The 13,228-nt window shown below is 45.2% G+C and overlaps 1 long non-coding RNA gene across 1 annotated transcript; it reads left to right on the top strand.

The window, feature by feature from the left end:
- Positions 1 to 959: 959 nt before the first annotated feature.
- Positions 960 to 8,631, top strand: LOC140212859 (uncharacterized). Its single transcript, XR_011889819.1, has 2 exons — positions 960 to 1,011; positions 8,466 to 8,631. It is a non-coding gene; the product is annotated as an uncharacterized lncRNA (long non-coding RNA).
- Positions 8,632 to 13,228: the final 4,597 nt, after the last annotated feature.

Genomic DNA, 13,228 nt, shown 5'->3' with positions numbered 1-13,228 from the left:
TTCAGAAGTGAAGTTCTTACTGATGTTGCAGAAGTTGCGGGGTGCGGTACTGGTGAACTTAGCGTCACAAGTTGGCGGCTGGACGTAATTATATTTACTCGATCGTGTTTTTACTAATTGTAACAACGTGTCATTATTTAGCATTATTGGCGGCGCCTCCAGGACACCAAAGCGGCAACGTGGACACCAAAGCTAGAACCCGGACTGGTCCGTGGATTGGGGCTCGCAGAGGCCTGCGCGTGCCATGGGTGTATGAGATCGGCTGTCCACTATCGCGGCCAGGCAATTTTTTATGTGAACATCCCCTGGCACGCTACGGCCTCCGCGGCCACGGGCCGCCGTGCTTCCAAATTCGATACCCCCACTACCCCTTGGGTGCCCTGAATATCGTGCGCCGCCTGCTTTATTATAACCTCAAGTGCTCTCCTGAGGCATATCCGTTTGCCGATTACATGTGCCCTCCTGGAGCAGTGCTTGTAAAAAATCCAATCTATCGTCGCGACGAAAAAGCGACCCGTGATTTATACAACACCAGTTAGAACGTTGCCCCTTCAGACACAGCGATCACCAAATGGGGCGTCCGTGCCCACTGGCTCACCGCGCGGGCAGCCAGCGGCGGAAACAAACTCGACCGCACTCCGCAATGGACGTCCGCACGCCAAGTTTCATCCTAGACGCCAGCGCTCGTTTCTCCCCTGGCGGAACGATTTCACCTCCAACGGGTGTAGGCATCCGCTGCTGCTTCCCTTCACGATCGCGCCCGCGTTCAGTTCGCGCTGCGCGCGAAACATCTCTTGTTTGCGACGGCGCCTCTTCGGATGACCGGAAATTATTAGGCCGTGTCTGGTGTGACCGGGGCACAGCAGACGAAAGGTGCCCAAAATGTCTACGTTCACCCATGACGTCACGTCCGCCATAACCCATGATGTCACATCCGTTCATTTCCATGGCATCTGTCTTACGGAGCCGGTTGCGCTGTGAAGCGGTCCGTATTCCGTGCCCACTTAGAGCGTGAGTAATTCATCTTTCCACGCTATATGCGTGTAATAAAAGCTTGGGGCTGTGAGCTGTTTGATGCGTTACCATTAGGTACCTTGTGCGCATATTTTGCCTACTGGCCGCGTCAAATTGCAGCCGGCATGTGGAATGGGCCGTGGCATATTATATAGAGGTGCTATGTGAGTGGTATTGCCTCCGTAGGATCGTCAGTGCGTGCGCAGAACCATTCAGTAGTCTGGTTCAGGGGAGGATGCGCGAAAGAACGAGGACGTAAGAAAACACTAGCATAACGAGCTGTTCCGTCAGATCGTGTTACATCGCGCTTTTTTTCTAAGACCATCTCGCTCGAGCGAGAGGATCTTAGAACAGCATTACTACTGCTTTTTTGCAGATTTTCTCCGGCTCATTTATTCATCACCTGCATTCTTTTAATAATACAAATGGCATCGCTGCGCGGAAGAGCGTCTCTTGAAGCTTCCAAACAACAGCCAATACCGCCGTGCCTGCTGCATACACGCTTACCTTTCCTAACGCAGTTAAGACGCGGAACCAGCTCTGCTACTGCGTTATACAGGGTCACTATGATAATAAAATTAAAAAGAACAAACGAAAATAATGCAGCAAATGTCAAACGTTGCCAAGCGTGATAAACGGACCTGCCTCGCTAGATGAGTTGAATAAATCGGCGTCCTGAAGTCAGCTTCGCCGCAGTAGTTTAGTGTTACGCGGTGAAGCATTTCAGAAGTGAAGAGTGACCACTTTCATCGACATATATAATATGTGTTCCTTAATGATGTACGTGTGCACCTGCCGTTTCCTGTTACATTACGCGTGCCGAGGCGCCTAATAAGTGTACTGGCCGGCCTTCAGCGCTATTTCGGACGTGGCTGTGATGCTTTGAACCGTTGGTTTGTCGACCTCGTAAGCCAGTTAATGTTCGCACGGTCATTTTTTTCTGAACTGTTTATTTCTTCCATAATAGCTACGTAATTTCGTAGTTTCCTGTCCAACTGCTTTGGTTATATGCGAATCGAGGTGTTCTCTTTAGCCGAGCGCAGTTTTCGAAATCGAAACGACGCATTTGCATCAGCATATAGTACCGTCGCCAGTGGCGTAGCCAGAAATTTTGTTCGGGGGGGGGGGGGCCTCAAGTTGCAACTCGGCCTCCTCCTTAAGAGGAAGCTTTAGCTCGGGTGCTGAGATCTAAATACATGTAGAAGATGAATTCGTTTTTCTCGGCAGCCGCTGTACCAAATTTGAAGAGCTTTATTGCATTTAAAAGAAAAACTTAAATTCTTTTGACTGCTTGTTTCTAAGTTTTCAATTACGTTGTCAATTCTTTATCAAAAATTGGCCAAAATCGCACATTTTCAGAAAACAAAACTATCAAGTTTAGAACTCTGTAACTCAACAATGAAAAATGATATCATAATTCTGTGAGTTTCATCTAATAGTACATCTACAGCGGACAGAATTGATATGTTACACATGAATCTCAAAAAAATTTAGTATTATGGAAATACTGCTTTGCAGTACCCTTGTACACAACGTAACGAATTCACGTATGGTACAAATTGACATACCTAATTTGTCCGCTTTGCTGTTTACAGAACCGGAATATCTGTTCTTGATGCAGAGCTATTAAATTGTAAACGTAGTACTTCTATTTCTTTCTAACTTTCGAATTTTTGAAATATTTTAAACAAACTTCAGGCCCTAAATCGAAATTCCGGTTCCAAGAGACACTAGAATTTAACTTTCTCTCTTAAATGCAACAAATTTCATTCAAAGCGATCCAGGGGTTATCTCAGAAAAGCGTTTCTGCGTTTTACATGTATTTGAATAGGCCGCGTTGGAGTTGGGCCTGAGCTAAAGCTTCCTCTTAAACAATTTGTCGAGGGATCAAATCCATGAATAATAATTGCATTGCCATTGCCAAAGATGCTGCGAACGAATTCTTGAACGCTACTCACTGTCAAAACAAGCTAGGTATGTAATTTTTCATAAAAGAATGTACCCGTATGTGCCATAAATGTTGTCCAAAATAACTGATATCAATGCTTCCACGTTTTTTTGTGTATTTAATAAGTAAAGAATACGTCACGCGAACTTTAGAACTTTATTAGTTAGAAACTATCAAAACAGTGCATACAGTTCATATTAAAGATGTGAAGGCCATGAAGTGAACAAGTTGAGGACAAATATGTTAATGTCATTCTTTGTCATATATATTTGTCATTCAAGAACCGTGTTTACATTCTTGTACATATACAATGGCCAGTGAAAAATCTCAATGATGCTGTTATTTGTTCCAATGTATTACGCAGTAGCAGCTGTCACCGGTCGTGTATCGTGAGTAATTGCACCGAAATTATAGTCGCAACAGAGAGCACGTATAAAAAGCAGGAGATCTGCAAAATGTACGAGAGTGAGTCACAAGAAAGGGAGCCAATGTGAATATATGACAAACGGCGTACTTTATTTCAAAGTAGTCTCCATGAGCATTTAGACGTTTGCCCCATTGACTAACGAGTGGCGTGATTCCCGTCTCATCAAACTCCTTGGGTTGCTGCTTCAAAAAGTCTGTAGCTGACTCTTTCACGTCATCGTCCTACACGAATCTGGTTCCCTTGAGCTGTGTTTTCGGATGCCCCAAAATGTGGAAGTCGCAAGGCGACAGGTCTGAGCTGCATGGCGGATGTTACAGCGTTTCCCACTTCAACTTTAGCAGTTTTGTGTTAACCACATCAGCGAGGTGGGACGGGCATTGTCATGGAGCAAGATGACACCATTACTCAATTTTTCACGTCGTTTGTTCTTGATTGCGACACGCAGCCGTTCCGGCGTTTCACCATATCGGAAACAATTGATAGTCCCTCAAGATTTAGCAAATTATATCAGTAATGGCCCCTGACGACCGAAAAAAAAGTCAACACCTTTCCGGCGGAAATGACCGCCTTTGCTTTCTTTGGGCGTGGTGAATTCGAATGTTTCCGCTGTAAGCTTTGCCGTCGTGTGTCAGGCTCGTAGTAGTGGCACCATGGTTCGTCCGCGATCACAACTGCAGAAAAGAAGTCGTCGCTCTCATTCTGCTACCGGATCAGATGAGTAAAGGCAGCGCCGAACTTCTCCGTCTTCTGGCGCTGGTTCAAGATCTTGGACATTCATTGCGCACACAAGAGCCGATAACCGAGATTTTCATGAATGATGGCGTGAACCGAACCGTGATTGATGTTCACACGCTCTGTATATATATATAAGTTCATCGATGCTTATACTCCGTTCGTGTCTGATCAGCTCATCAAACTTTGCAATTTTGTTGGGGGTCATTGCACGATGGATTTGGCCCGGTCTTGGATCGTCTTTGCAACTTTCACGTCCTTCTTTGAACCAGTTGCTCCAGCACTTCACAGAGGACAATGAAATGCAATGTTCAACGTACACGGCAGCCATACGGCGACTAATTTCTTTTTGGGAAATACCTTCAGCTGTCAAAAACTGCACTGCAACACGCTGTTCAACTTTTGGAGTGTCATTTATGTCACTCAATCATGCTCAACCCAGTGTATGAGAGCATTAAAGAACCTTTATCCTCACACCTGCGTGTCACTTTTGTAAATGAGAGATGCCTCACTGCTTCGCGCATGCCTCGCAGATAATGAACCGAACCATTATTGCGTGGGGTGGGTAGGCTCACTTTCATTTGATTTGCCCTCGTACATTAGAAATGCGAAGATACAATGGGATATACAAATGCGAAGATACAGCTTGATAAAAGGCAAAGAAGTGTCAGTGCAAACAAAGTTCAATGTACGTATACACAAAACCTCGCAACAAGATATTTAGATATACGTATAAGTCTCCAATAAATCTACGTATCTCAGAAAAAGTCACTGTTATATATAATGCTTCAAAAAAGGCAAATAAACATGTTGCGCAATCACAGATTCACAGAATCCTAGATCCCGCCCCCATTCCCTCCACTTCCCCCTATGTATCGCGCGCGATGCGCTTGCTCCCCACTTTTCTCCTTTGCGCACACAAGACTGAGTCACCATCGTCAGCTCACCGATTCAACCCCCCCCCCCCCCTCCCTTACGCTTTCACTCGTATATACAGCATGCGGCGCTCGGTCAGGATGTTATCGCCCTTGGACTTTATATGAAACATGAGGGCAACTAGCACGAATGCGCCTGGGGTGTTCATATAATTGTATCGGAATAATATAATAAGAGTATCCAGCAGCTGAAGCGTCCCGTGGCCCATCACTTTCCGCAAAAGAAGTAACAAAATCGAACTTTCACCATGCGACAGTTCGCTTCGCCGCCACAATGTATTTTTTTTCCTCTTGTGGGACGGGGGCACCGAAATGAAGAAACGCAAAGGAAAGTATGTTGGCTGCAATCGAACGCCTACTTTGGGCACCTAATGTGGCTACCGAAGGAATATCGAAGGAAACGTGAGACGCTTGGTCTACCGAGAACCATACGCATACTGCTCGGTATCCTACAACGGCGAGACAAGACTTAACGGAGAGGCTGCGCTCAAGCGAACGCGGTGCAATCCGTCGAGTCCCCACAGTGATGGCGGCGAGCGACAATTGTTTCTTTTTCTCGTCTGCTAGCCACTAAGCGTCCAAAACCCTTCTAGGCGAAAATCCACTTGACCAGAGAAAAACGAACGCGCATCGAAGTGCGCCGCGTGGTGGTCGATGCAGTACGAGAAAAACGCATGCGCTCTGGCTGGTTCGGCAGCCCGCGGGTAGCGAAAACAAAAATGAAAAAGAGGCTCAATGTGTCCCGCGAGTATAAATCCAAGTAGAAAAATAAATAAGAGCGCAGTTACCTTTGCTGGCTTAAGTGTCTTGACATGGATGCTTTGGCGCAGGTGGAAAGAAATGTTGATATTCTTTTCTGGGACATGACGGCACAAACGATCCACCACAACGATTCGTCTCATCGGACCTCGCTGCGTGCTTTGTCAACTTGTCTGATAGTGTGTTGATTTGGCTTGTCTCGTTGTATGATCTGATGTAAAACTTTAGAAAAGTCAATGCCCCTTTGTCGTCAAATGTTTATAACAGCATTAAACCCACAAAGATCCGCAATTGAAAATCTAAAGCACAACTTTGGAAATGTCAGTGCACCTCTCACATCAAAAGTTTATGAGATTTATACCCATAAAGTTTTGGAATAGACATACATGCGCTCCGTAGATTACGCAGCCTCCGCGAGGTGCCGCGGCGAGCCCGTTCGCCATCAAACGCCCTTGAAACTTTTGTGCTCGGATGGGGCTGATTGCGTTATGTGACTCCCGGTACACTGGCGTTGCCGCAAGATCCAGCCCGACTTCGCAATGTTCGCGGTGAAATGTCTTTTCGAGCGTGAAAAAGACATTCTAGACAAAATCCAGAATGATTTGCGGCGCAAGGGGTTGCTTTGGCCGGCGGTGCATGGAGAGCACGAAAAAATTTCGGGGGGAGGGCTGAAGCCCCATAAGCCCCCCCCCCCCCCCCCCCCTCTGGCTACGCCCCTGACCGTCGCCCAATCACAACACAGTCAAGCAATGTCATTTTGTATGTCACTGGGAAACCACCGAACGCGGGGAACTGCATAACTAGCCACGGGATTAGCGTGCCTCTTGGGAAGCTGCTTTGCATCAAAGGCCAGGTACCCTTGCTATGTTTCACAGCAAAACATTTTGTATGTCTAGCCGCTTAACATATTTGTATTGCGGTGAAGCTTACCTTACGGAACCGAATTTCGCAACGCTTTTTAGACTCCTGCATCTCAACCAGCCACTACTAAACGCTTGTCGGTACGTTTCTTGGCAAAGTTCCAGCTAAATCTCCTCTGTTGGGAGTGGGGGAGACTCACGTATCAAGGAAAGCAGTTGCCCCGATGAAGGCACGCTCCCCTGTCGAAACATTTGCACCAGCCTGTTCGACCACCGTTATCACCGCCACATATTTGTGTGTTGCGGTGAAGCATGCCGATATTGGGAAAGATTTACGTGAATCTGGAATGTATGGTTTCAGTCAGCGACGAACCTAATGTTCTACTCTCAACAAAGCATATTTTCGTGGCAGGATGCATGATGTCTTGAGAACTTTTGTTGGCTAAAGCCATACATACCGGGTTAGCTATTGTCACAATAATATGCTTTACCGCAATACGCAAGAGGCCTCGCTGCAGGAGACGCCCGCCGTAGTTAGCCAAAACCTTACGTGACCGTTCACTTAAAAACACATCCTGTACTGCGGTGAATTGTAATAAAGCACATTTGTCAGTTTAGAATGTAAAGACCCTTGCCCTTCGCTTTTGTGATATTATGACTCAGTTTAATGAGAACATGTATTCACTGCTAAAAACATCCACATTGAAATGGAGATATAAACACTGATGGCAGCCTGTGTGATGTTTTATCCCTTTACTTTTTTGTGTACCTGTCACGCTGCCACTATTAAATTTTCCTGTACTTTGTAAAGTGCTGACGTACGTAACATTACATCACAAGGAGCCACTGTGTGATTAGCGTTCAAGGACCAGTGGTATAGCTTTTCTCAAGAAAGGTTTGGGTTATTTTGTTGTGAAGGTTTTTTTAGAGAGGTAGCTTTATGAGAAGAAATCAGATGTCAGGAAATAGACCACAGTGGCACAGTAATCTTGGCTGCCTTTTGCTCAAACGTGCCCTAGACATAATTGAGTGATTGGCTCTTGCAACTGGACAGCAGCCTTAGTTTGGGAGACCAGTGATATGGAATATTTTATCAAACTAGGCAACACATAGCATTACCAGTCCGAACAGAGACCTGTTTAAATGTTTGTCACCTTTAACACCTAGATTTTCGACCATGAATTCAGAAAAATCTGTAGCACATTTAGAACCTAGATTTTAAATGCTGTATAAGTTGGCTTCTTGTTGACTGCAGTTGTGCTCGGCTTCTGTCCAAACGGGAGAGCACTCCTGCATAGCTTATTAGGGAACATTCTTATTTACATAGCTACTTTTTTATTTATCTCGCCTACAATCGCAATCAAATGTTTATAGCACATGAATGTGCTGTGCATGAATCTAACTTACAATGCCATGTTCAACTGCACAGTGCATGTAGTTGGTGTTGGTTCATTCAAGCTAAGCATTACTACAGCCTTTAACTGTAGGTATGGTATGAGAGCAGAGAAATGGATATGCAAAGACAGTTGGGCGCATTGAGACAACATCTTTGTTGTGTGTGAAAGGGTGACAGATACACAAAATGGGGAGAACACATGCACAGTCATATTTTCTCGCGCACAAAAAGAAAAGCCGGAGGAATAAGGTTTCTTCACTGTGCCATAGAAACTATATGTTTGCTCTCAAAGGTAATTCTGATTCATTGGATATGTTCCTGTGCTGTGTTTCTTTTCTTGAGTGCGCTTTAGTTATTGCACGTTAATGTTTCAAACTCGTTTTTATTTTCACAGACTGAACATCCCACATCTTGGTTTGACTTCCTGGTACAGGATACTTGCACTTAGCATGGAGTGATGAAGCAGAGCTGTGTGCTTTTATTAAATGTGCAGATTTTAGCAGTATAACAGCAGTTCATTAAAAAAAATGTGTGCTGAAAATAAAATGTTCCTACCCACATTCCTCGTTGTCTATTTATTTATTTATTTATTTATTTATTGATACTCTCAACCCTCATAGAGGGTCATAACAGAGAGGACAATACAATTACATAAATCGAATATGGACAATGTCAATGTACGTAAAGTTGCTATACACTTGTCAATTCACAGTGAATAAGATGTTCACTTGAATGCTGTTCAGCACACATCTGACATTTATCAAAATACGTACAATGAATATCAAGTCGCACATATCACTTGGCACTTCAGAACTAAATCGAAAACTCCCATAAATATGCCTCGGCAGCATTTTCAAAGTCGGTGACATCTTTTAGGCTAACAATAGCGTTTGGCAATTGTTTCCACATTTCTATCGCATTCGAGAAAAACGAGTATCGATATTAATCACTGTTGGTACGGTACGGCTTTATGCCGTAGTCGTGGTTAGTTCGCGGGTTTCAATTGCCTGGAGCGTGTAGATGTTTGAGCTTATCAATCTTAAGTTGATCCTGCATTATTTGATAAAGCACCTTCAGCCTATAGTTTTTCCTACGTACCTCAAGAAGTTCCAAGTTGCAATGCTGTAACATAAACGTGACCGATTCTTTCCTTCGGTACGTCGAACAAATGAAACGCGCCGCCAGACTCTGTATCCTTTCCAACTTCCTCTTAAGCGTCACTTGATGGGGACTCCAAACAACGGCTGAATATTCTAGTATCGTCCTAATGAAGGTGGTGTATGCAGTAAGTTTTACATTACGCGATGCACGTTCCAGTTTTTTTCTCAGAAATTATAACTTTTGAAAGGCAGTCATGCAGACCTTATCTATATGTTGGTTCCATGTCAGTTTTGCTTGTATTCCTGTATTCTCTTCGGCAGAACCACTTATATGGGGAACTGATCGTGATAAGTGCTCATGAGCATTTTAAAGAACAGCCTTGAACCCTACTCGTGCACTGGTAAAATGTATAGATGCAGTGAAATTGAAACAGAAGGCAAAATAGCAAACATGATGCAGTATTTGTCAGACAATTATGTCAGCAATTTTTGCATAAAACGATTTACTTAGAGCAAACTAGCACTACAAAGCACCCATCTTTCTTGTTAGGCATACATTACCACAAGCTCTTTAAAGGTGGTCACAAGAGAGATGTTGGCTTTAATGAGGAACTATAGAGGTTAAAGGCAGCCATGAAAATGTATTAAGAGATTATGCAATGCATAGCATTTACTCAGTTCAGAGAGCTTCCAAAGTTGCCATAAGGCCTTGATAGCTGTGGATGAGGGAACAGTTGTAGCGCTATTTGGAGCATGAGAAATGAACATTAAGATCGAAACATAAGTAGCGACTCGTAATGCAATTAAAAAATCTTGCTATACCTTTAAAAAGACAGTGAAATGAAATTAGTGTCACAATTTCCTTTTCTTTTTACTTAATTTAGGTTCAATATACAGATTTTAGTAACACAAAAAAGCAGAGGGGTGAAGCACATAAGAAAAATGCTAGTCTGTTTTTATATTCTGCCTTCTCTAAATTCAAAGTTCAGTAAAGTTAACTTAGAAAGCTACAGTGAAGCCATTGCTTCTGCCTGTATGGTGCATCACAGCAGCAATCGCCAGCCTAACTGCTTGGGTTTACAGTGCCTTATTTGTATTGTATACCTTTTAAGTGCTGAGCTATTGGAAGATTGATTAAGGTGACCAATATGCTGAACCAGTAGTTTAATGAGTAAAATACATGGAGGAGGGTGGAAAGATAGGACAGAGCACAGGGGATATATTCCGTGTCCACCTAGTGGAAATGTACATTTCATCCGCTGCTGAAGTTCTGATTGGCTGGGCTGGGGTATGCACGAGAAGGAGACATGCTTCCCCAGCTAATTTGCACTTCAGCAGAAGAAGATATGGACATGTCCACTAGATGAATACTTACAAAGTTATTTATTAAAGTACTTGTGTAACCAACATGCCTGCTATGCCATCCTTGCTTTCAATGTCTGTCTTAGTAAAACTGTGAAAGAACCAGGTTTGTGCATGAAAAGTTTTCCTGAGGGTGTGTGCCTTGAAGCCCGTGGTGGTAATCACAGGAAACGAGGGTGGATCCAGAGCAGCACCAAAGGGCAAGCCTTCATCGACACAAATATGGAGGGAAGTGACTGCATGCTCAAACTTGTCAGCTCACAAGTTTGCCAAGACCAAGTGATGTCAGAAGTTGATGAAGCCTACATGGTTAATGTGTAACCGCTTAGGCCAACATTATTTAGATACTCTTAAAAGACGACGAAGTGTCTTTTGATACAGCGCTGTTCTTTCTAGCTCCGCCTTATTTCTGTGAAAACCTAAGTTCATCCGCTGGTCTTCGCTCCCTGCTCGGTCGTAATGGAAGTGGACGACCCCGCACGTCTGCCGGCGATGGCGGCGTCAGCGGCGGCCGCCTCCAGGAAGCGGATCGGTCAGCAGAGCGACACCGACAGCGAGGACACCCATGTCTACTCTCTCAGCAGTGAGGACACTTCCGATGACGACTTCCAGCTTGTGCAGAGCCGCCGAGCGAAGAGAAGGAACACCAGGACGTCCTCATCGTCAAGCACGCAAACAGTGAGACAGCCGCAGAGGCCGGACGCCAATACCATCATATTTGTGCCCCTGTTTCCCAACGTCAACATGAGGCTACTTAACAGGCAATCTGTGTCGATGTCACTGGAAGCCCTGGTGCCAAACGAAATATCGGACATTCGAATGAACACCCGAAAAAATCTTCTGGCGGTTGATGTCCAGCATGCGGCTGCTTTGACCACTCTACGCAGCGTAACGGACCTCGATGGCATTCAGGTGCGCTCTTACATCCCTCTGGGATCTGACGTAGTCACCGGTGTTATCTACGACGTAGACGTTGCTATCCTTAATAACGACTTGCCGATTCTTATCAAGCCAGCCAATGATGAGGTCATCGTTGATGTTAAGCGGCTAGGCAGTTCACGCTGCGTGAAAATAGCATTCAAGGGTAAATATATACCCTCGCATGTTAAGGTGGGACACTTCAGACATGCAGTGCGGCCTTTCATTGCGAAACCTCTTCAGTGCCGCAAATGCATGAAACTGGGACACGTGAGCAGCGTCTGCGAAAATCAGGCAGCATGCCCCCGCTGCGGAGAGCCCCACGCTGCAGATAAATGTGGCGCGACTGTAGTGAAGTGTTCCAACTGCGGAGGATCACATGAAGCTTCATCGAAGAAATGCCCACATATTAAGAAGGAAATGGCCATCTTGAAAGAGATGGCAAGAGATCATTCATCTCATCGCGAAGCCGCCGAAAAAATCAGGAAGCGACGTTCACGTCGCCGGCGCTCCTCAAGGAAGTCTCCTCAAGGAAGGCGCATGCCACTTCCTACAACACCACCTCCTCCTCCACCGCCCAGGCCAGACAATGTGGACAGGACCGCGAAGAACAAGTCCACTGAGAAGACCACGTCTGCCGAATCTTGGCCGGCTCTACCGAAACGACAACATTCACCAACAGACACACAGCAAGCTTTCGCTGGACAACCCCCGACGTCTACTGTCGGCGATTTGTGCGACCACGACAGGCAGGTGGCTGATATGCTGCAATCGCTAATTAATACAATGCGCATTATACTGAACAAGCTGCAAACACCAGCAGCTCGAAGCGCTCTGCAAATACTGGATGCACTAAATCCAGTGCTTGCTAGCATCGTTTAAGCATCATGGCTCGATCAATAGTCCCCTTCCGCACTGAACTTAAAAGTGCGTCGATCTTTCAATGGAATGCCAGGGGTCTAAGGACCCGTATATCAGACTTTCGCCAATTCATTTTCACACATCGCTTCCCCATACTGGTCATTTGCGAACCAAATACATCAACTCCACTCAGACTGTCCGGTTATGAATCTTTCGTCTCGTCCACATGCGGTGCGAGCACGAAAGTGATAATCTACATCCGCACGGACTTAACATATGTCGCTAATGCGATAGAGCCTCATGACGACAACCAATATGTCTGCGTAAATGTCCAAAAGAAGAATGTGTCATTTACACTAATTGGAGCCTACATATCCCCAGCGGGTCACTTTGACGGTGAACGACTAAAGAAAATATTACAAATGAACAGTGGCCCCTGGGTTATCACAGGTGATTTCAACGCGCATCACCAGCTATGGGGAAGCACTAAAATTGACTCCAAAGGCAGGAGCCTTGCCTCCTTTGCTGCCGACCATGATTTGTGCTGCGTGAATGACGGCAGCCCTACATTTCTGCGAGGCACGACCTACAGTAGCTGCTTGGATTTAACTTTGGTGTCAAGGCGCTTTGCCACGAGCGTCCAATGGTTTACAGACATAGAAACACATGGAAGCGACCATATTCCAACATACATAAAGATTATAGGAGTTGAGCAACGCTCCTCTACTGCCTTGCGTACAATTGATTGGTCAAAATTTCAGAAGGATATGGATGACACATGTCAGGAAGGCCTCTCACACACTATCGAAGAAGCAATCGCAGAAGCATTGAAAACATCCATCTGCTCGCTTCCAAGGTCAACAAGGCGAACAGACTTGGACATGGAACTGGAGAGGCTGCGTGCAGCACGCCGACA

Source organism: Dermacentor andersoni, chromosome 8 (assembly GCF_023375885.2).
Source record: "Dermacentor andersoni chromosome 8, qqDerAnde1_hic_scaffold, whole genome shotgun sequence".
Taxonomy (NCBI): Eukaryota; Metazoa; Arthropoda; class Arachnida; order Ixodida; family Ixodidae; genus Dermacentor; species Dermacentor andersoni.
This window is presented reverse-complemented; position numbering and strand designations above follow the sequence as displayed.